This window comes from Hyla sarda, unplaced genomic scaffold (genome assembly GCF_029499605.1).
Source record: "Hyla sarda isolate aHylSar1 unplaced genomic scaffold, aHylSar1.hap1 scaffold_515, whole genome shotgun sequence".
NCBI classification, from domain to species: Eukaryota; Metazoa; Chordata; class Amphibia; order Anura; family Hylidae; genus Hyla; species Hyla sarda.
The window spans coordinates 212,546-236,592 of record NW_026610526.1 but is presented as its reverse complement, the minus strand read 5'-3'; the positions used below and the strand labels follow the sequence as shown (position 1 = coordinate 236,592).

The following is a 24,047-nucleotide window of genomic DNA, read 5'->3' as shown; positions in this document are numbered from 1 at the left end:
AAGCTGTCGCTGCTGTGAAGGTTCTAGGTGACATCACAAATCCCTATGGTTACATACACAACAAAGCTGGGTTGTTGTTGTTTACACTCTGCAAGGCCTGTGGAGAGTGAGTGACATCATAGCACTGTAGTTCTGAGGGTTCAAGATGGATGCAACAATCTCCTGTTGCTTCTATGAAGGCCGTAATAGACGACATCACCAAACAGCTCCATAGTCACATACACAGCAAAGGAGAGATGTTGTTTACACCTAGTGATGTCAGTGGTATTGAGTGACATCACAGCACAGTGCTAAGGCTCCTGGGCCTGGACACAGCAGCGGCTGCAATATCTCAACGGAGAATACGTTTATATCTATGTGTGTGTGTGCGCATATATATATATATATATATATATATATATATATATATATATATATATATTTCTCCGCCGAAATCACTTTTAAACCCATTTCCACCTTTTTTTCCCTTCTCTTCCTCTTACTTTTTTTTCACGTTTTTTTACGTTTTTCTCCTTTTCGCCTCTTTTCTGGGCGTATTAGTCTTCTTTTTCTTCTTTTTTTTCGTCTAATGCATACCCCATCAGTGCAGCAATGCTTATTCAATACCGCCAGCAGATGGAGACACTGGGGGATAATTTTCTAAGGATTTATACTGATTTTTCCTGTCTGAATTTGTCGCACAGAAAGTTGCAGGCCAAATATGTGTGACATTTCTGCGACTTTAGCTTCTAGAGCATTTTTACAACATTATACATAGGTGCTGAATACATAAAAAGCGACTGTTCAGCGACAGACAAGTCGCATCGGCTGAAAGTAGGCCAGAATGTCAGTCCATGTTGGAGCAGGTTTAGATACAGTCTAAAGCATAGATCTCAAAGTCTGTGCACAGAATTTAGCAAGGGCCTCGCACCTTCTGATGCATCAGGTAGGTGCACAATAGCATAGCCTAACCCTCTGTACTTTGGTCTATATTGATGCGGGACATAGACAGCCAGCTGATGACCAATCCATTAGTGCAATGGATGGCTGGAAGCATTTGTCTTTGCCTTTGCAATACCACAGAAGCAATGCATGGTCAATGTACAGCAATGATACACCTGTGTGAACAGCCAGGAGACCCCCCCCCCCCCCCATGTTATGTTACATAGTTACATAGTTAGTACGGTCGAAAAAAGACATATGTCCATCAAGTTCAACCAGGGAATTAAGGGGTAGGGGTGTGGCGCGATATTGGGGAAGGGATGAGATTTTATATTTCTTCATAAGCATTAATCTTATTTTGTCAATTAGGAACATTCAGCACCCACCCGCTATCAAGGCAGCTGCCTATCATGTCATGCCCTACCTGCACAGGTGTGCTGGCTACTCAAATGATCCAATTAAGGAGGCCATTTAGTCAGCAGCAGCAGAAGTCCTGTGCCTGGACGCTCCAACAGGGGCCAGACACAAGCAGAAGCAGAAGCAGCAGAAGCAGCAGCAGCACCACCTTTTGTTTTTTGGCTGCAGCAGCAGCAAGGCCCACAGGGCTGGCTAGCTGGCTAGCCAGCAAGCAGGTAGCAATGAAAGTAGGAATCTTTCTTTTTAACCCTGTAAGGGGGTGGTGCACTGTACCCGAAGATACTGCCATATCGGGTCAATGCATAGGGCGACGGAAGCAAGCTTCGAAATCGGCCCCCGTTCTCAAAAATCCATTTAATATATGGTCCCCAGATAGGGGACGTATCAGATATTAAACTGATAAGAACAGATACTACACTTGATCTTAGCCAAAAGGCCGAGAAGCGATAACCGTGAAAGGGGCGGGCCCAACAAGGTCCCCTTCATGGGCACTATCACTGCTTGCTGTCAGGGAGGCTGCCAGACAATTTTCCATGCACACTCTGGGCTGGGGGGCAGTCAACCACCAGTACACACAGCAGAACCTAAACCCATACCATTATTGCTAAGCAGCAAGACAGGGGCCCATTGCACTCCCACGGGGCCTTTTTAAATGCAATCCATAACCCGGATTTGCCAGGAACCCTTCTTACTCCTCCTACTTGCATGTGACACTGGGCTTAGGATCTGCATAGGAAACACACACACAAGCACACACCTACCTTTGTTGCCTGCAGATGCCTCCTTGGCTGTCCCCAAACGGTATCAAACCAACACCCACGGGAAGCTGTAAGCATAGAGGACATGCCTGCACCCCATTGGACTTACCTGTGTGGGTTAAATCCGGGTTATTTGACAACCTATGGCGGTGATGGTTCTGCTCAGGCAGAGCAGTGCTGATGCTCCTCATAAAGCTGTCGCTGCTGTGAAGGTTCTAGGTGACATCACAAATCCCTATGGTTACATACACAACAAAGCTGGGTTGTTGTTGTTTACACTCTGCAAGGCCTGTGGAAGTGAGTGACATCATAGCACTGTAGTTCTGAGGGTTCAAGATGGATGCAACAATCTCCTGTTGCTTCTATGAAGGCCGTAATAGACGACATCACCAAACAGCTCCATAGTCACATACACAGCAAAGGAGAGATGTTGTTTACACCTAGTGATGTCAGTGGTATTGAGTGACATCACAGCACAGTGCTAAGGCTCCTGGGCCTGGACACAGCAGCGGCTGCAATATCTCAACGGAGAATACGTTTATATCTATGTGTGTGTGTGCGCATATATATATATATATATATATATATATATATATATATATTTCTCCGCCAAAATCACTTTTAAACCCATTTCCACCTTTTTTTCCCTTCTCTTCCTCTTACTTTTTTTTCACGTTTTTTTACGTTTTTCTCCTTTTCGCCTCTTTTCTGGGCGTATTATTCTTCTTTTTCTTCTTTTTTTTCGTCTAATGCATACCCCATCAGTGCAGCAATGCTTATTCAATACCGCCAGCAGATGGAGACACTGGGGGATAATTTTCTAAGGATTTATACTGATTTTTCCTGTCTGAATTTGTCGCACAGAAAGTTGCAGGCCAAATATGTGTGACATTTCTGCGACTTTAGCTTCTAGAGCATTTTTACAACATTATACATAGGTGCTGAATACATAAAAAGCGACTGTTCAGCGACAGACAAGTCGCATCGGCTGAAAGTAGGCCAGAATGTCAGTCCATGTTGGAGCAGGTTTAGATACAGTCTAAAGCATAGATCTCAAAGTCTGTGCACAGAATTTAGCAAGGGCCTCGCACCTTCTGATGCATCAGGTAGGTGCACAATAGCATAGCCTAACCCTCTGTACTTTGGTCTATATTGATGCGGGACATAGACAGCCAGCTGATGACCAATCCATTAGTGCAATGGATGGCTGGAAGCATTTGTCTTTGCCTTTGCAATACCACAGAAGCAATGCATGGTCAATGTACAGCAATGACACACCTGTGTGAACAGCCAGGAGACCCCCCCCCCCCATGTTATGTTACATAGTTACATAGTTAGTACGGTCGAAAAAAGACATATGTCCATCAAGTTCAACCAGGGAATTAAGGGGTAGGGGTGTGGCGCGATATTGGGGAAGGGATGAGATTTTATATTTCTTCATAAGCATTAATCTTATTTTGTCAATTAGGAACATTCAGCACCCACCCGCTATCAAGGCAGCTGCCTATCATGTCATGCCCTACCTGCACAGGTGTGCTGGCTACTCAAATGATCCAATTAAGGAGGCCATTTAGTCAGCAGCAGCAGAAGTCCTGTGCCTGGACGCTCCAACAGGGGCCAGACACAAGCAGAAGCAGAAGCAGCAGAAGCAGCAGCAGCACCACCTTTTGTTTTTTGGCTGCAGCAGCAGCAAGGCCCACAGGGCTGGCTAGCTGGCTAGCCAGCAAGCAGGTAGCAATGAAAGTAGGAATCTTTCTTTTTAACCCTGTAAGGGGGTGGTGCACTGTACCCGAAGATACTGCCATATCGGGTCAATGCATAGGGCGACGGAAGCAAGCTTCGAAATCGGCCCCCGTTCTCAAAAATCCATTTAATATATGGTCCCCAGATAGGGGACGTATCAGATATTAAACTGATAAGAACAGATACTACACTTGATCTTAGCCAAAAGGCCGAGAAGCGATAACCGTGAAAGGGGCGGGCCCAACAAGGTCCCCTTCATGGGCACTATCACTGCTTGCTGTCAGGGAGGCTGCCAGACAATTTTCCATGCACACTCTGGGCTGGGGGGCAGTCAACCACCAGTACACACAGCAGAACCTAAACCCATACCATTATTGCTAAGCAGCAAGACAGGGGCCCATTGCACTCCCACGGGGCCTTTTTAAATGCAATCCATAACCCGGATTTGCCAGGAACCCTTGTTACTCCTCCTACTTGCATGTGACACTGGGCTTAGGATCTGCATAGGAAACACACACACAAGCACACACCTACCTTTGTTGCCTGCAGATGCCTCCTTGGCTGTCCCCAAACGGTATCAAACCAACACCCACGGGAAGCTGTAAGCATAGAGGACATGCCTGCACCCCATTGGACTTACCTGTGTGGGTTAAATCCGGGTTATTTGACAACCTATGGCGGTGATGGTTCTGCTCAGGCAGAGCAGTGCTGATGCTCCTCATAAAGCTGTCGCTGCTGTGAAGGTTCTAGGTGACATCACAAATCCCTATGGTTACATACACAACAAAGCTGGGTTGTTGTTGTTTACACTCTGCAAGGCCTGTGGAAGTGAGTGACATCATAGCACTGTAGTTCTGAGGGTTCAAGATGGATGCAACAATCTCCTGTTGCTTCTATGAAGGCCGTAATAGACGACATCACCAAACAGCTCCATAGTCACATACACAGCAAAGGAGAGATGTTGTTTACACCTAGTGATGTCAGTGGTATTGAGTGACATCACAGCACAGTGCTAAGGCTCCTGGGCCTGGACACAGCAGCGGCTGCAATATCTCAACGGAGAATACGTTTATATCTATGTGTGTGTGTGCGCATATATATATATATATATATATATATATATATATATATATATATATTTCTCCGCCGAAATCACTTTTAAACCCATTTCCACCTTTTTTTCCCTTCTCTTCCTCTTACTTTTTTTTCACGTTTTTTTACGTTTTTCTCCTTTTCGCCTCTTTTCTGGGCGTATTATTCTTCTTTTTCTTCTTTTTTTTCGTCTAATGCATACCCCATCAGTGCAGCAATGCTTATTCAATACCGCCATCAGATGGAGACACTGGGGGATAATTTTCTAAGGATTTATACTGATTTTTCCTGTCTGAATTTGTCGCACAGAAAGTTGCAGGCCAAATATGTGTGACATTTCTGCGACTTTAGCTTCTAGAGCATTTTTACAACATTATACATAGGTGCTGAATACATAAAAAGCGACTGTTCAGCGACAGACAAGTCGCATCGGCTGAAAGTAGGCCAGAATGTCAGTCCATGTTGGAGCAGGTTTAGATACAGTCTAAAGCATAGATCTCAAAGTCTGTGCACAGAATTTAGCAAGGGCCTCGCACCTTCTGATGCATCAGGTAGGTGCACAATAGCATAGCCTAACCCTCTGTACTTTGGTCTATATTGATGCGGGACATAGACAGCCAGCTGATGACCAATCCATTAGTGCAATGGATGGCTGGAAGCATTTGTCTTTGCCTTTGCAATACCACAGAAGCAATGCATGGTCAATGTACAGCAATGACACACCTGTGTGAACAGCCAGGAGACCCCCCCCCCCCCCATGTTATGTTACATAGTTACATAGTTAGTACGGTCGAAAAAAGACATATGTCCATCAAGTTCAACCAGGGAATTAAGGGGTAGGGGTGTGGCGCGATATTGGGGAAGGGATGAGATTTTATATTTCTTCATAAGCATTAATCTTATTTTGTCAATTAGGAACATTCAGCACCCACCCGCTATCAAGGCAGCTGCCTATCATGTCATGCCCTACCTGCACAGGTGTGCTGGCTACTCAAATGATCCAATTAAGGAGGCCATTTAGTCAGCAGCAGCAGAAGTCCTGTGCCTGGACGCTCCAACAGGGGCCAGACACAAGCAGAAGCAGAAGCAGCAGAAGCAGCAGCAGCACCACCTTTTGTTTTTTGGCTGCAGCAGCAGCAAGGCCCACAGGGCTGGCTAGCTGGCTAGCCAGCAAGCAGGTAGCAATGAAAGTAGGAATCTTTCTTTTTAACCCTGTAAGGGGGTGGTGCACTGTACCCGAAGATACTGCCATATCGGGTCAATGCATAGGGCGACGGAAGCAAGCTTCGAAATCGGCCCCCGTTCTCAAAAATCCATTTAATATATGGTCCCCAGATAGGGGACGTATCAGATATTAAACTGATAAGAACAGATACTACACTTGATCTTAGCCAAAAGGCCGAGAAGCGATAACCGTGAAAGGGGCGGGCCCAACAAGGTCCCCTTCATGGGCACTATCACTGCTTGCTGTCAGGGAGGCTGCCAGACAATTTTCCATGCACACTCTGGGCTGGGGGGCAGTCAACCACCAGTACACACAGCAGAACCTAAACCCATACCATTATTGCTAAGCAGCAAGACAGGGGCCCATTGCACTCCCACGGGGCCTTTTTAAATGCAATCCATAACCCGGATTTGCCAGGAACCCTTCTTACTCCTCCTACTTGCATGTGACACTGGGCTTAGGATCTGCATAGGAAACACACACACAAGCACACACCTACCTTTGTTGCCTGCAGATGCCTCCTTGGCTGTCCCCAAACGGTATCAAACCAACACCCACGGGAAGCTGTAAGCATAGAGGACATGCCTGCACCCCATTGGACTTACCTGTGTGGGTTAAATCCGGGTTATTTGACAACCTATGGCGGTGATGGTTCTGCTCAGGCAGAGCAGTGCTGATGCTCCTCATAAAGCTGTCGCTGCTGTGAAGGTTCTAGGTGACATCACAAATCCCTATGGTTACATACACAACAAAGCTGGGTTGTTGTTGTTTACACTCTGCAAGGCCTGTGGAAGTGAGTGACATCATAGCACTGTAGTTCTGAGGGTTCAAGATGGATGCAACAATCTCCTGTTGCTTCTATGAAGGCCGTAATAGACGACATCACCAAACAGCTCCATAGTCACATACACAGCAAAGGAGAGATGTTGTTTACACCTAGTGATGTCAGTGGTATTGAGTGACATCACAGCACAGTGCTAAGGCTCCTGGGCCTGGACACAGCAGCGGCTGCAATATCTCAACGGAGAATACGTTTATATCTATGTGTGTGTGTGCGCATATATATATATATATATATATATATATATATATATATATATTTCTCCGCCAAAATCACTTTTAAACCCATTTCCACCTTTTTTTCCCTTCTCTTCCTCTTACTTTTTTTTCACGTTTTTTTACGTTTTTCTCCTTTTCGCCTCTTTTCTGGGCGTATTATTCTTCTTTTTCTTCTTTTTTTTCGTCTAATGCATACCCCATCAGTGCAGCAATGCTTATTCAATACCGCCAGCAGATGGAGACACTGGGGGATAATTTTCTAAGGATTTATACTGATTTTTCCTGTCTGAATTTGTCGCACAGAAAGTTGCAGGCCAAATATGTGTGACATTTCTGCGACTTTAGCTTCTAGAGCATTTTTACAACATTATACATAGGTGCTGAATACATAAAAAGCGACTGTTCAGCGACAGACAAGTCGCATCGGCTGAAAGTAGGCCAGAATGTCAGTCCATGTTGGAGCAGGTTTAGATACAGTCTAAAGCATAGATCTCAAAGTCTGTGCACAGAATTTAGCAAGGGCCTCGCACCTTCTGATGCATCAGGTAGGTGCACAATAGCATAGCCTAACCCTCTGTACTTTGGTCTATATTGATGCGGGACATAGACAGCCAGCTGATGACCAATCCATTAGTGCAATGGATGGCTGGAAGCATTTGTCTTTGCCTTTGCAATACCACAGAAGCAATGCATGGTCAATGTACAGCAATGACACACCTGTGTGAACAGCCAGGAGACCCCCCCCCCCCCCATGTTATGTTACATAGTTACATAGTTAGTACGGTCGAAAAAAGACATATGTCCATCAAGTTCAACCAGGGAATTAAGGGGTAGGGGTGTGGCGCGATATTGGGGAAGGGATGAGATTTTATATTTCTTCATAAGCATTAATCTTATTTTGTCAATTAGGAACATTCAGCACCCACCCGCTATCAAGGCAGCTGCCTATCATGTCATGCCCTACCTGCACAGGTGTGCTGGCTACTCAAATGATCCAATTAAGGAGGCCATTTAGTCAGCAGCAGCAGAAGTCCTGTGCCTGGACGCTCCAACAGGGGCCAGACACAAGCAGAAGCAGAAGCAGCAGAAGCAGCAGCAGCACCACCTTTTGTTTTTTGGCTGCAGCAGCAGCAAGGCCCACAGGGCTGGCTAGCTGGCTAGCCAGCAAGCAGGTAGCAATGAAAGTAGGAATCTTTCTTTTTAACCCTGTAAGGGGGTGGTGCACTGTACCCGAAGATACTGCCATATCGGGTCAATGCATAGGGCGACGGAAGCAAGCTTCGAAATCGGCCCCCGTTCTCAAAAATCCATTTAATATATGGTCCCCAGATAGGGGACGTATCAGATATTAAACTGATAAGAACAGATACTACACTTGATCTTAGCCAAAAGGCCGAGAAGCGATAACCGTGAAAGGGGCGGGCCCAACAAGGTCCCCTTCATGGGCACTATCACTGCTTGCTGTCAGGGAGGCTGCCAGACAATTTTCCATGCACACTCTGGGCTGGGGGGCAGTCAACCACCAGTACACACAGCAGAACCTAAACCCATACCATTATTGCTAAGCAGCAAGACAGGGGCCCATTGCACTCCCACGGGGCCTTTTTAAATGCAATCCATAACCCGGATTTGCCAGGAACCCTTCTTACTCCTCCTACTTGCATGTGACACTGGGCTTAGGATCTGCATAGGAAACACACACACAAGCACACACCTACCTTTGTTGCCTGCAGATGCCTCCTTGGCTGTCCCCAAACGGTATCAAACCAACACCCACGGGAAGCTGTAAGCATAGAGGACATGCCTGCACCCCATTGGACTTACCTGTGTGGGTTAAATCCGGGTTATTTGACAACCTATGGCGGTGATGGTTCTGCTCAGGCAGAGCAGTGCTGATGCTCCTCATAAAGCTGTCGCTGCTGTGAAGGTTCTAGGTGACATCACAAATCCCTATGGTTACATACACAACAAAGCTGGGTTGTTGTTGTTTACACTCTGCAAGGCCTGTGGAAGTGAGTGACATCATAGCACTGTAGTTCTGAGGGTTCAAGATGGATGCAACAATCTCCTGTTGCTTCTATGAAGGCCGTAATAGACGACATCACCAAACAGCTCCATAGTCACATACACAGCAAAGGAGAGATGTTGTTTACACCTAGTGATGTCAGTGGTATTGAGTGACATCACAGCACAGTGCTAAGGCTCCTGGGCCTGGACACAGCAGCGGCTGCAATATCTCAACGGAGAATACGTTTATATCTATGTGTGTGTGTGCGCATATATATATATATATATATATATATATATATATATATATATATTTCTCCGCCGAAATCACTTTTAAACCCATTTCCACCTTTTTTTCCCTTCTCTTCCTCTTACTTTTTTTTCACGTTTTTTTACGTTTTTCTCCTTTTCGCCTCTTTTCTGGGCGTATTATTCTTCTTTTTCTTCTTTTTTTTCGTCTAATGCATACCCCATCAGTGCAGCAATGCTTATTCAATACCGCCAGCAGATGGAGACACTGGGGGATAATTTTCTAAGGATTTATACTGATTTTTCCTGTCTGAATTTGTCGCACAGAAAGTTGCAGGCCAAATATGTGTGACATTTCTGCGACTTTAGCTTCTAGAGCATTTTTACAACATTATACATAGGTGCTGAATACATAAAAAGCGACTGTTCAGCGACAGACAAGTCGCATCGGCTGAAAGTAGGCCAGAATGTCAGTCCATGTTGGAGCAGGTTTAGATACAGTCTAAAGCATAGATCTCAAAGTCTGTGCACAGAATTTAGCAAGGGCCTCGCACCTTCTGATGCATCAGGTAGGTGCACAATAGCATAGCCTAACCCTCTGTACTTTGGTCTATATTGATGCGGGACATAGACAGCCAGCTGATGACCAATCCATTAGTGCAATGGATGGCTGGAAGCATTTGTCTTTGCCTTTGCAATACCACAGAAGCAATGCATGGTCAATGTACAGCAATGACACACCTGTGTGAACAGCCAGGAGACCCCCCCCCCCATGTTATGTTACATAGTTACATAGTTAGTACGGTCGAAAAAAGACATATGTCCATCAAGTTCAACCAGGGAATTAAGGGGTAGGGGTGTGGCGCGATATTGGGGAAGGGATGAGATTTTATATTTCTTCATAAGCATTAATCTTATTTTGTCAATTAGGAACATTCAGCACCCACCCGCTATCAAGGCAGCTGCCTATCATGTCATGCCCTACCTGCACAGGTGTGCTGGCTACTCAAATGATCCAATTAAGGAGGCCATTTAGTCAGCAGCAGCAGAAGTCCTGTGCCTGGACGCTCCAACAGGGGCCAGACACAAGCAGAAGCAGAAGCAGCAGAAGCACCACCTTTTGTTTTTTGGCTGCAGCAGCAGCAAGGCCCACAGGGCTGGCTAGCTGGCTAGCCAGCAAGCAGGTAGCAATGAAAGTAGGAATCTTTCTTTTTAACCCTGTAAGGGGGTGGTGCACTGTACCCGAAGATACTGCCATATCGGGTCAATGCATAGGGCGACGGAAGCAAGCTTCGAAATCGGCCCCCGTTCTCAAAAATCCATTTAATATATGGTCCCCAGATAGGGGACGTATCAGATATTAAACTGATAAGAACAGATTTTTTTTTTTTTTTTTTTTTTATCTAAAGCCGAGGAACGTGCTTTCGATTCACCCAAAGTGCAAGAAAAAGTGCAAACGTGTTACACTAAAAAAACGTGCACAAAGGATGCGGTCTATCGCAAGCCCTTCTCCGATAGGAGAGAGGCCCCCCAACAAACCTTACCCTTCGCCTCCGGACCAAAAGGTACCTGCGAGGTTCCAGGTTCGATGTCCCTTTTCGCCGAAGCTACTAGGAGACCACAAATGCTCCCGGCATCCCCCTTGGCGTTAGCCAAGGTATCTGCCCGCAGAGCCGATTACGGTAGGTACCCTGCGAAGCAGGAGTACCCGGGGTGTTTGCAGGGAGGTGCGGAACCTAATGGCCACACACACCTCCCCTAGACCGCCAGGAGGGACACCCAGAAGGGCTACCGCATCCTGACAAATCCTGTGAACACACAACACGCAAAAAGTGACACAGTGAGACAAAAAATAAATAAATAAGTGAATGTGTGCAGATATACTGCCCGGACATCCGGCCGGATCTATAAAAATTTCTCTGATCCTAGCCAGAAGGCCGGGAATCAAGAGGTGAGTGCCACAAGGTGAAGAGATTATGGTGCCCGTGCTTCAACTCAGTGAGCCTATTCTCCCAGTGAGTTTCGGCACCTCGGGGTCACCACTCCCCGAGGCACAAAAGTACCTCGGCTCTAGACCCTCTCAGCCTCATGGCGAGACCCGGAGGGAACAGGTCACATCGGGGCAGCCGTCGAGCTGATTCCTCAGAACCAGCCCCGGAAAGCCCTGGTACACCTGCATCCTCCATGCAGCACCCATCCCCACCAGCATGAAAACTGATAAGAACAGATACTACACTTGATCTTAGCCAAAAGGCCGAGAAGCGATAACCGTGAAAGGGGCGGGCCCAACAAGGTCCCCTTCATGGGCACTATCACTGCTTGCTGTCAGGGAGGCTGCCAGACAATTTTCCATGCACACTCTGGGCTGGGGGGCAGTCAACCACCAGTACACACAGCAGAACCTAAACCCATACCATTATTGCTAAGCAGCAAGACAGGGGCCCATTGCACTCCCACGGGGCCTTTTTAAATGCAATCCATAACCCGGATTTGCCAGGAACCCTTCTTACTCCTCCTACTTGCATGTGACACTGGGCTTAGGATCTGCATAGGAAACACACACACAAGCACACACCTACCTTTGTTGCCTGCAGATGCCTCCTTGGCTGTCCCCAAACGGTATCAAACCAACACCCACGGGAAGCTGTAAGCATAGAGGACATGCCTGCACCCCATTGGACTTACCTGTGTGGGTTAAATCCGGGTTATTTGACAACCTATGGCGGTGATGGTTCTGCTCAGGCAGAGCAGTGCTGATGCTCCTCATAAAGCTGTCGCTGCTGTGAAGGTTCTAGGTGACATCACAAATCCCTATGGTTACATACACAACAAAGCTGGGTTGTTGTTGTTTACACTCTGCAAGGCCTGTGGAAGTGAGTGACATCATAGCACTGTAGTTCTGAGGGTTCAAGATGGATGCAACAATCTCCTGTTGCTTCTATGAAGGCCGTAATAGACGACATCACCAAACAGCTCCATAGTCACATACACAGCAAAGGAGAGATGTTGTTTACACCTAGTGATGTCAGTGGTATTGAGTGACATCACAGCACAGTGCTAAGGCTCCTGGGCCTGGACACAGCAGCGGCTGCAATATCTCAACGGAGAATACGTTTATATCTATGTGTGTGTGTGCGCATATATATATATATATATATATATATATATATATATATATATATATATTTCTCCGCCGAAATCACTTTTAAACCCATTTCCACCTTTTTTTCCCTTCTCTTCCTCTTACTTTTTTTTCACGTTTTTTTACGTTTTTCTCCTTTTCGCCTCTTTTCTGGGCGTATTATTCTTCTTTTTCTTCTTTTTTTTCGTCTAATGCATACCCCATCAGTGCAGCAATGCTTATTCAATACCGCCAGCAGATGGAGACACTGGGGGATAATTTTCTAAGGATTTATACTGATTTTTCCTGTCTGAATTTGTCGCACAGAAAGTTGCAGGCCAAATATGTGTGACATTTCTGCGACTTTAGCTTCTAGAGCATTTTTACAACATTATACATAGGTGCTGAATACATAAAAAGCGACTGTTCAGCGACAGACAAGTCGCATCGGCTGAAAGTAGGCCAGAATGTCAGTCCATGTTGGAGCAGGTTTAGATACAGTCTAAAGCATAGATCTCAAAGTCTGTGCACAGAATTTAGCAAGGGCCTCGCACCTTCTGATGCATCAGGTAGGTGCACAATAGCATAGCCTAACCCTCTGTACTTTGGTCTATATTGATGCGGGACATAGACAGCCAGCTGATGACCAATCCATTAGTGCAATGGATGGCTGGAAGCATTTGTCTTTGCCTTTGCAATACCACAGAAGCAATGCATGGTCAATGTACAGCAATGACACACCTGTGTGAACAGCCAGGAGACCCCCCCCCCATGTTATGTTACATAGTTACATAGTTAGTACGGTCGAAAAAAGACATATGTCCATCAAGTTCAACCAGGGAATTAAGGGGTAGGGGTGTGGCGCGATATTGGGGAAGGGATGAGATTTTATATTTCTTCATAAGCATTAATCTTATTTTGTCAATTAGGAACATTCAGCACCCACCCGCTATCAAGGCAGCTGCCTATCATGTCATGCCCTACCTGCACAGGTGTGCTGGCTACTCAAATGATCCAATTAAGGAGGCCATTTAGTCAGCAGCAGCAGAAGTCCTGTGCCTGGACGCTCCAACAGGGGCCAGACACAAGCAGAAGCAGAAGCAGCAGAAGCAGCAGCAGCACCACCTTTTGTTTTTTGGCTGCAGCAGCAGCAAGGCCCACAGGGCTGGCTAGCTGGCTAGCCAGCAAGCAGGTAGCAATGAAAGTAGGAATCTTTCTTTTTAACCCTGTAAGGGGGTGGTGCACTGTACCCGAAGATACTGCCATATCGGGTCAATGCATAGGGCGACGGAAGCAAGCTTCGAAATCGGCCCCCGTTCTCAAAAATCCATTTAATATATGGTCCCCAGATAGGGGACGTATCAGATATTAAACTGATAAGAACAGATACTACACTTGATCTTAGCCAAAAGGCCGAGAAGCGATAACCGTGAAAGGGGCGGGCCCAACAAGGTCCCCTTCATGGGCACTATCACTGCTTGCTGTCAGGGAGGCTGCCAGACAATTTTCCATGCACACTCTGGGCTGGGGGGCAGTCAACCACCAGTACACACAGCAGAACCTAAACCCATACCATTATTGCTAAGCAGCAAGACAGGGGCCCATTGCACTCCCACGGGGCCTTTTTAAATGCAATCCATAACCCGGATTTGCCAGGAACCCTTCTTACTCCTCCTACTTGCATGTGACACTGGGCTTAGGATCTGCATAGGAAACACACACACAAGCACACACCTACCTTTGTTGCCTGCAGATGCCTCCTTGGCTGTCCCCAAACGGTATCAAACCAACACCCACGGGAAGCTGTAAGCATAGAGGACATGCCTGCACCCCATTGGACTTACCTGTGTGGGTTAAATCCGGGTTATTTGACAACCTATGGCGGTGATGGTTCTGCTCAGGCAGAGCAGTGCTGATGCTCCTCATAAAGCTGTCGCTGCTGTGAAGGTTCTAGGTGACATCACAAATCCCTATGGTTACATACACAACAAAGCTGGGTTGTTGTTGTTTACACTCTGCAAGGCCTCCTGTGGAAGTGAGTGACATCATAGCACTGTAGTTCTGAGGGTTCAAGATGGATGCAACAATCTCCTGTTGCTTCTATGAAGGCCGTAATAGACGACATCACCAAACAGCTCCATAGTCACATACACAGCAAAGGAGAGATGTTGTTTACACCTAGTGATGTCAGTGGTATTGAGTGACATCACAGCACAGTGCTAAGGCTCCTGGGCCTGGACACAGCAGCGGCTGCAATATCTCAACGGAGAATACGTTTATATCTATGTGTGTGTGTGCGCATATATATATATATATATATATATATATATATATATTTCTCCGCCGAAATCACTTTTAAACCCATTTCCACCTTTTTTTCCCTTCTCTTCCTCTTACTTTTTTTTCACGTTTTTTTACGTTTTTCTCCTTTTCGCCTCTTTTCTGGGCGTATTATTCTTCTTTTTCTTCTTTTTTTTCGTCTAATGCATACCCCATCAGTGCAGCAATGCTTATTCAATACCGCCAGCAGATGGAGACACTGGGGGATAATTTTCTAAGGATTTATACTGATTTTTCCTGTCTGAATTTGTCGCACAGAAAGTTGCAGGCCAAATATGTGTGACATTTCTGCGACTTTAGCTTCTAGAGCATTTTTACAACATTATACATAGGTGCTGAATACATAAAAAGCGACTGTTCAGCGACAGACAAGTCGCATCGGCTGAAAGTAGGCCAGAATGTCAGTCCATGTTGGAGCAGGTTTAGATACAGTCTAAAGCATAGATCTCAAAGTCTGTGCACAGAATTTAGCAAGGGCCTCGCACCTTCTGATGCATCAGGTAGGTGCACAATAGCATAGCCTAACCCTCTGTACTTTGGTCTATATTGATGCGGGACATAGACAGCCAGCTGATGACCAATCCATTAGTGCAATGGATGGCTGGAAGCATTTGTCTTTGCCTTTGCAATACCACAGAAGCAATGCATGGTCAATGTACAGCAATGACACACCTGTGTGAACAGCCAGGAGACCCCCCCCCCCATGTTATGTTACATAGTTACATAGTTAGTACGGTCGAAAAAAGACATATGTCCATCAAGTTCAACCAGGGAATTAAGGGGTAGGGGTGTGGCGCGATATTGGGGAAGGGATGAGATTTTATATTTCTTCATAAGCATTAATCTTATTTTGTCAATTAGGAACATTCAGCACCCACCCGCTATCAAGGCAGCTGCCTATCATGTCATGCCCTACCTGCACAGGTGTGCTGGCTACTCAAATGATCCAATTAAGGAGGCCATTTAGTCAGCAGCAGCAGAAGTCCTGTGCCTGGACGCTCCAACAGGGGCCAGACACAAGCAGAAGCAGAAGCAGCAGAAGCAGCAGCAGCACCACCTTTTGTTTTTTGGCTGCAGCAGCAGCAAGGCCCACAGGGCTGGCTAGCTGGCTAGCCAGCAAGCAGGTAGCAATGAAAGTAGGAATCTTTCTTTTTAACCCTGTAAGGGGGTGGTGCACTGTACCCGAAGATACTGCCATATCGGGTCAATGCATAGGGCGACGGAAGCAAGCTTCGAAATCGGCCCCCGTTCTCAAAAATCCATTTAATATATGGTCCCCAGATAGGGGACGTATCAGATATTAAACTGATAAGAACAGATACTACACTTGATCTTAGCCAAAAGGCCGAGAAGCGATAACCGTGAAAGGGGCGGGCCCAACAAGGTCCCCTTCATGGGCACTATCACTGCTTGCTGTCAGGGAGGCTGCCAGACAATTTTCCATGCACACTCTGGGCTGGGGGGCAGTCAACCACCAGTACACACAGCAGAACCTAAACCCATACCATTATTGCTAAGCAGCAAGACAGGGGCCCATTGCACTCCCACGGGGCCTTTTTAAATGCAATCCATAACCCGGATTTGCCAGGAACCCTTCTTACTCCTCCTACTTGCATGTGACACTGGGCTTAGGATCTGCATAGGAAACACACACACAAGCACACACCTACCTTTGTTGCCTGCAGATGCCTCCTTGGCTGTCCCCAAACGGTATCAAACCAACACCCACGGGAAGCTGTAAGCATAGAGGACATGCCTGCACCCCATTGGACTTACCTGTGTGGGTTAAATCCGGGTTATTTGACAACCTATGGCGGTGATGGTTCTGCTCAGGCAGAGCAGTGCTGATGCTCCTCATAAAGCTGTCGCTGCTGTGAAGGTTCTAGGTGACATCACAAATCCCTATGGTTACATACACAACAAAGCTGGGTTGTTGTTGTTTACACTCTGCAAGGCCTCCTGTGGAAGTGAGTGACATCATAGCACTGTAGTTCTGAGGGTTCAAGATGGATGCAACAATCTCCTGTTGCTTCTATGAAGGCCGTAATAGACGACATCACCAAACAGCTCCATAGTCACATACACAGCAAAGGAGAGATGTTGTTTACACCTAGTGATGTCAGTGGTATTGAGTGACATCACAGCACAGTGCTAAGGCTCCTGGGCCTGGACACAGCAGCGGCTGCAATATCTCAACGGAGAATACGTTTATATCTATGTGTGTGTGTGCGCATATATATATATATATATATATATATATATATATATTTCTCCGCCGAAATCACTTTTAAACCCATTTCCACCTTTTTTTCCCTTCTCTTCCTCTTACTTTTTTTTCACGTTTTTTTACGTTTTTCTCCTTTTCGCCTCTTTTCTGGGCGTATTATTCTTCTTTTTCTTCTTTTTTTTCGTCTAATGCATACCCCATCAGTGCAGCAATGCTTATTCAATACCGCCAGCAGATGGAGACACTGGGGGATAATTTTCTAAGGATTTATACTGATTTTTCCTGTCTGAATTTGTCGCACAGAAAGTTGCAGGCCAAATATGTGTGACATTTCTGCGACTTTAGCTTCTAGAGCATTTTTACAACATTATACATAGGTGCTGAATACATAAAAAGCGACTGTTCAGCGACAGACAAGTCGCATCGGCTGAAAGTAGGCCAGAATGTCAGTCCATGTTGGAGCAGGTTTAGATACAGTCTAAAGCATAGATCTCAAAGTCTGTGCACAGAATTTAGCAAGGGCCTCGCACCTTCTGATGCATCAGGTAGGTGCACAATAGCATAGCCTAACCCTCTGTACTTTGGTCTATATTGATGCGGGACATAGACAGCCAGCTGATGACCAATCCATTAGTGCAATGGATGGCTGGAAGCATTTGTCTTTGCCTTTGCAATACCACAGAAGCAATGCATGGTCAATGTACAGCAATGACACACCTGTGTGAACAGCCAGGAGACCCCCCCCCCCATGTTATGTTACATAGTTACATAGTTAGTACGGTCGAAAAAAGACATATGTCCATCAAGTTCAACCAGGGAATTAAGGGGTAGGGGTGTGGCGCGATATTGGGGAAGGGATGAGATTTTATATTTCTTCATAAGCATTAATCTTATTTTGTCAATTAGGAACATTCAGCACCCACCCGCTATCAAGGCAGCTGCCTATCATGTCATGCCCTACCTGCACAGGTGTGCTGGCTACTCAAATGATCCAATTAAGGAGGCCATTTAGTCAGCAGCAGCAGAAGTCCTGTGCCTGGACGCTCCAACAGGGGCCAGACACAAGCAGAAGCAGAAGCAGCAGAAGCAGCAGCAGCACCACCTTTTGTTTTTTGGCTGCAGCAGCAGCAAGGCCCACAGGGCTGGCTAGCTGGCTAGCCAGCAAGCAGGTAGCAATGAAAGTAGGAATCTTTCTTTTTAACCCTGTAAGGGGGTGGTGCACTGTACCCGAAGATACTGCCATATCGGGTCAATGCATAGGGCGACGGAAGCAAGCTTCGAAATCGGCCCCCGTTCTCAAAAATCCATTTAATATATGGTCCCCAGATAGGGGACGTATCAGATATTAAACTGATAAGAACAGATACTACACTTGATCTTAGCCAAAAGGCCGAGAAGCGATAACCGTGAAAGGGGCGGGCCCAACAAGGTCCCCTTCATGGGCACTATCACTGCTTGCTGTCAGGGAGGCTGCCAGACAATTTTCCATGCACACTCTGGGCTGGGGGGCAGTCAACCACCAGTACACACAGCAGAACCTAAACCCATACCATTATTGCTAAGCAGCAAGACAGGGGCCCATTGCACTCCCACGGGGCCTTTTTAAATGCAATCCATAACCCGGATTTGCCAGGAACCCTTCTTACTCCTCCTACTTGCATGTGACACTGGGCTTAGGATCTGCATAGGAAACACACACACAAGCACACACCTACCTTTGTTGCCTGCAGATGCCTCCTTGGCTGTCCCCAAACGGTATCAAACCAACACCCACGGGAAGCTGTAAGCATAGAGGACATGCCTGCACCCCATTGGACTTACCTGTGTGGGTTAAATCCGGGTTATTTGACAACCTATGGCGGTGATGGTTCTGCTCAGGCAGAGCAGTGCTGATGCTCCTCATAAAGCTGTCGCTGCTGTGAAGGTTCTAGGTGACATCACAAATCCCTATGGTTACATACACAACAAAGCTGGGTTGTTGTTGTTTACACTCTGCAAGGCCTGTGGAAGTGAGTGACATCATAGCACTGTAGTTCTGAGGGTTCAAGATGGATGCAACAATCTCCTGTTGCTTCTATGAAGGCCGTAATAGACGACATCACCAAACAGCTCCATAGTCACATACACAGCAAAGGAGAGATGTTGTTTACACCTAGTGATGTCAGTGGTATTGAGTGACATCACAGCACAGTGCTAAGGCTCCTGGGCCTGGACACAGCAGCGGCTGCAATATCTCAACGGAGAATACGTTTATATCTATGTGTGTGTGTGCGCATATATATATATATATATATATATATATATATATATATATATATATTTCTCCGCCGAAATCACTTTTAAACCCATTTCCACCTTTTTTTCCCTTCTCTTCCTCTTACTTTTTTTTCACGTTTTTTTACGTTTTTCTCCTTTTCGCCTCTTTTCTGGGCGTATTATTCTTCTTTTTCTTCTTTTTTTTCGTCTAATGCATACCCCATCAGTGCAGCAATGCTTATTCAATACCGCCAGCAGATGGAGACACTGGGGGATAATTTTCTAAGGATTTATACTGATTTTTCCTGTCTGAATTTGTCGCACAGAAAGTTGCAGGCCAAATATGTGTGACATTTCTGCGACTTTAGCTTCTAGAGCATTTTTACAACATTATACATAGGTGCTGAATACATAAAAAGCGACTGTTCAGCGACAGACAAGTCGCATCGGCTGAAAGTAGGCCAGAATGTCAGTCCATGTTGGAGCAGGTTTAGATACAGTCTAAAGCATAGATCTCAAAGTCTGTGCACAGAATTTAGCAAGGGCCTCGCACCTTCTGATGCATCAGGTAGGTGCACAATAGCATAGCCTAACCCTCTGTACTTTGGTCTATATTGATGCAGGACATAGACAGCCAACTGATGACCAATCCATTAGTGCAATGGATGGCTGGAAGCATTTGTCTTTGCCTTTGCAATACCACAGAAGCAATGCATGGTCAATGTACAGCAATGACACACCTGTGTGAACAGCCAGGAGACCCCCCCCCATGTTATGTTACATAGTTACATAGTTAGTACGGTCGAAAAAAGACATATGTCCATCAAGTTCAACCAGGGAATTAAGGTGTAGGGGTGTGGCGCGATATTGGGGAAGGGATGAGATTTTATATTTCTTCATAAGCATTAATCTTATTTTGTCAATTAGGAACATTCAGCACCCACCCGCTATCAAGGCAGCTGCCTATCATGTCATGCCCTACCTGCACAGGTGTGCTGGCTACTCAAATGATCCAATTAAGGAGGCCATTTAGTCAGCAGCAGCAGAAGTCCTGTGCCTGGACGCTCCAACAGGGGCCAGACACAAGCAGAAGCAGAAGCAGCAGAAGCAGCAGCAGCACCACCTTTTGTTTTTTGGCTGCAGCAGCAGCAAGGCCCACAGGGCTGGCTAGCTGGCTAGCCAGCAAGCAGGTAGCAATGAAAGTAGGAATCTTTCTTTTTAACCCTGTAAGGGGGTGGTGCACTGTACCCGAAGATACTGCCATATCGGGTCAATGCATAGGGCGACGGAAGCAAGCTTCGAAATCGGCCCCCGTTCTCAAAAATCCATTTAATATATGGTCCCCAGATAGGGGACGTATCAGATATTAAACTGATAAGAACAGATACTACACTTGATCTTAGCCAAAAGGCCGAGAAGCGATAACCGTGAAAGGGGCGGGCCCAACAAGGTCCCCTTCATGGGCACTATCACTGCTTGCTGTCAGGGAGGCTGCCAGACAATTTTCCATGCACACTCTGGGCTGGGGGGCAGTCAACCACCAGTACACACAGCAGAACCTAAACCCATACCATTATTGCTAAGCAGCAAGACAGGGGCCCATTGCACTCCCACGGGGCCTTTTTAAATGCAATCCATAACCCGGATTTGCCAGGAACCCTTCTTACTCCTCCTACTTGCATGTGACACTGGGCTTAGGATCTGCATAGGAAACACACACACAAGCACACACCTACCTTTGTTGCCTGCAGATGCCTCCTTGGCTGTCCCCAAACGGTATCAAACCAACACCCACGGGAAGCTGTAAGCATAGAGGACATGCCTGCACCCCATTGGACTTACCTGTGTGGGTTAAATCCGGGTTATTTGACAACCTATGGCGGTGATGGTTCTGCTCAGGCAGAGCAGTGCTGATGCTCCTCATAAAGCTGTCGCTGCTGTGAAGGTTCTAGGTGACATCACAAATCCCTATGGTTACATACACAACAAAGCTGGGTTGTTGTTGTTTACACTCTGCAAGGCCTGTGGAAGTGAGTGACATCATAGCACTGTAGTTCTGAGGGTTCAAGATGGATGCAACAATCTCCTGTTGCTTCTATGAAGGCCGTAATAGACGACATCACCAAACAGCTCCATAGTCACATACACAGCAAAGGAGAGATGTTGTTTACACCTAGTGATGTCAGTGGTATTGAGTGACATCACAGCACAGTGCTAAGGCTCCTGGGCCTGGACACAGCAGCGGCTGCAATATCTCAACGGAGAATACGTTTATATCTATGTGTGTGTGTGCGCATATATATATATATATATATATATATATATATATATATTTCTCCGCCGAAATCACTTTTAAACCCATTTCCACCTTTTTTTCCCTTCTCTTCCTCTTACTTTTTTTTCACGTTTTTTTACGTTTTTCTCCTTTTCGCCTCTTTTCTGGGCGTATTATTCTTCTTTTTCTTCTTTTTTTTCGTCTAATGCATACCCCATCAGTGCAGCAATGCTTATTCAATACCGCCAGCAGATGGAGACACTGGGGGATAATTTTCTAAGGATTTATACTGATTTTTCCTGTCTGAATTTGTCGCACAGAAAGTTGCAGGCCAAATATGTGTGACATTTCTGCGACTTTAGCTTCTAGAGCATTTTTACAACATTATACATAGGTGCTGAATACATAAAAAGCGACTGTTCAGCGACAGACAAGTCGCATCGGCTGAAAGTAGGCCAGAATGTCAGTCCATGTTGGAGCAGGTTTAGATACAGTCTAAAGCATAGATCTCAAAGTCTGTGCACAGAATTTAGCAAGGGCCTCGCACCTTCTGATGCATCAGGTAGGTGCACAATAGCATAGCCTAACCCTCTGTACTTTGGTCTATATTGATGCGGGACATAGACAGCCAGCTGATGACCAATCCATTAGTGCAATGGATGGCTGGAAGCATTTGTCTTTGCCTTTGCAATACCACAGAAGCAATGCATGGTCAATGTACAGCAATGACACACCTGTGTGAACAGCCAGGAGACCCCCCCCCCCATGTTATGTTACATAGTTACATAGTTAGTACGGTCGAAAAAAGACATATGTCCATCAAGTTCAACCAGGGAATTAAGGGGTAGGGGTGTGGCGCGATATTGGGGAAGGGATGAGATTTTATATTTCTTCATAAGCATTAATCTTATTTTGTCAATTAGGAACATTCAGCACCCACCCGCTATCAAGGCAGCTGCCTATCATGTCATGCCCTACCTGCACAGGTGTGCTGGCTACTCAAATGATCCAATTAAGGAGGCCATTTAGTCAGCAGCAGCAGAAGTCCTGTGCCTGGACGCTCCAACAGGGGCCAGACACAAGCAGAAGCAGAAGCAGCAGAAGCAGCAGCAGCACCACCTTTTGTTTTTTGGCTGCAGCAGCAGCAAGGCCCACAGGGCTGGCTAGCTGGCTAGCCAGCAAGCAGGTAGCAATGAAAGTAGGAATCTTTCTTTTTAACCCTGTAAGGGGGTGGTGCACTGTACCCGAAGATACTGCCATATCGGGTCAATGCATAGGGCGACGGAAGCAAGCTTCGAAATCGGCCCCCGTTCTCAAAAATCCATTTAATATATGGTCCCCAGATAGGGGACGTATCAGATATTAAACTGATAAGAACAGATACTACACTTGATCTTAGCCAAAAGGCCGAGAAGCGATAACCGTGAAAGGGGCGGGCCCAACAAGGTCCCCTTCATGGGCACTATCACTGCTTGCTGTCAGGGAGGCTGCCAGACAATTTTCCATGCACACTCTGGGCTGGGGGGCAGTCAACCACCAGTACACACAGCAGAACCTAAACCCATACCATTATTGCTAAGCAGCAAGACAGGGGCCCATTGCACTCCCACGGGGCCTTTTTAAATGCAATCCATAACCCGGATTTGCCAGGAACCCTTCTTACTCCTCCTACTTGCATGTGACACTGGGCTTAGGATCTGCATAGGAAACACACACACAAGCACACACCTACCTTTGTTGCCTGCAGATGCCTCCTTGGCTGTCCCCAAACGGTATCAAACCAACACCCACGGGAAGCTGTAAGCATAGAGGACATGCCTGCACCCCATTGGACTTACCTGTGTGGGTTAAATCCGGGTTATTTGACAACCTATGGCGGTGATGGTTCTGCTCAGGCAGAGCAGTGCTGATGCTCCTCATAAAGCTGTCGCTGCTGTGAAGGTTCTAGGTGACATCACAAATCCCTATGGTTACATACACAACAAAGCTGGGTTGTTGTTGTTTACACTCTGCAAGGCCTGTGGAAGTGAGTGACATCATAGCACTGTAGTTCTGAGGGTTCAAGATGGATGCAACAATCTCCTGTTGCTTCTATGAAGGCCGTAATAGACGACATCACCAAACAGCTCCATAGTCACATACACAGCAAAGGAGAGATGTTGTTTACACCTAGTGATGTCAGTGGTATTGAGTGACATCACAGCACAGTGCTAAGGCTCCTGGGCCTGGACACAGCAGCGGCTGCAATATCTCAACGGAGAATACGTTTATATCTATGTGTGTGTGTGCGCATATATATATATATATATATATATATATATATATATATATATATATATTTCTCCGCCGAAATCACT

The 24,047-nt window shown here is 46.2% G+C and overlaps 10 non-coding genes and 1 pseudogene across 10 annotated transcripts; all 11 read right to left on the bottom strand.

Moving 5' to 3' along the window:
* Positions 1–1,595: 1,595 nt before the first annotated feature.
* Positions 1,596–1,786, bottom strand: LOC130338184 (U2 spliceosomal RNA). Its single transcript, XR_008878932.1, has one exon. It is a non-coding gene; the product is annotated as a U2 spliceosomal RNA (small nuclear RNA).
* Positions 1,787–3,869: 2,083 nt separating this feature from the next.
* LOC130338182 (U2 spliceosomal RNA) lies at positions 3,870–4,060 on the bottom strand. The gene has a single exon (XR_008878930.1). It is a non-coding gene; the product is annotated as a U2 spliceosomal RNA (small nuclear RNA).
* Positions 4,061–6,151: 2,091 nt separating this feature from the next.
* LOC130338181 (U2 spliceosomal RNA) lies at positions 6,152–6,342 on the bottom strand. The gene has a single exon (XR_008878929.1). It is a non-coding gene; the product is annotated as a U2 spliceosomal RNA (small nuclear RNA).
* Positions 6,343–8,429: 2,087 nt separating this feature from the next.
* LOC130338180 (U2 spliceosomal RNA) lies at positions 8,430–8,620 on the bottom strand. Its single transcript, XR_008878928.1, has one exon. It is a non-coding gene; the product is annotated as a U2 spliceosomal RNA (small nuclear RNA).
* Positions 8,621–10,697: 2,077 nt separating this feature from the next.
* LOC130338197 (U2 spliceosomal RNA) lies at positions 10,698–10,885 on the bottom strand. The gene has a single exon (XR_008878939.1). It is a non-coding gene; the product is annotated as a U2 spliceosomal RNA (small nuclear RNA).
* A 692-nt stretch (positions 10,886–11,577) lies between these two features.
* LOC130338198 (U2 spliceosomal RNA) lies at positions 11,578–11,737 on the bottom strand (annotated as a pseudogene).
* A 2,089-nt stretch (positions 11,738–13,826) lies between these two features.
* LOC130338179 (U2 spliceosomal RNA) lies at positions 13,827–14,017 on the bottom strand. Its single transcript, XR_008878927.1, has one exon. It is a non-coding gene; the product is annotated as a U2 spliceosomal RNA (small nuclear RNA).
* A 2,081-nt stretch (positions 14,018–16,098) lies between these two features.
* Positions 16,099–16,289, bottom strand: LOC130338177 (U2 spliceosomal RNA). Its single transcript, XR_008878926.1, has one exon. It is a non-coding gene; the product is annotated as a U2 spliceosomal RNA (small nuclear RNA).
* A 2,081-nt stretch (positions 16,290–18,370) lies between these two features.
* Positions 18,371–18,561, bottom strand: LOC130338176 (U2 spliceosomal RNA). The gene has a single exon (XR_008878925.1). It is a non-coding gene; the product is annotated as a U2 spliceosomal RNA (small nuclear RNA).
* A 2,086-nt stretch (positions 18,562–20,647) lies between these two features.
* Positions 20,648–20,838, bottom strand: LOC130338175 (U2 spliceosomal RNA). Its single transcript, XR_008878924.1, has one exon. It is a non-coding gene; the product is annotated as a U2 spliceosomal RNA (small nuclear RNA).
* Positions 20,839–22,918: 2,080 nt separating this feature from the next.
* Positions 22,919–23,109, bottom strand: LOC130338174 (U2 spliceosomal RNA). The gene has a single exon (XR_008878923.1). It is a non-coding gene; the product is annotated as a U2 spliceosomal RNA (small nuclear RNA).
* Positions 23,110–24,047: the final 938 nt, after the last annotated feature.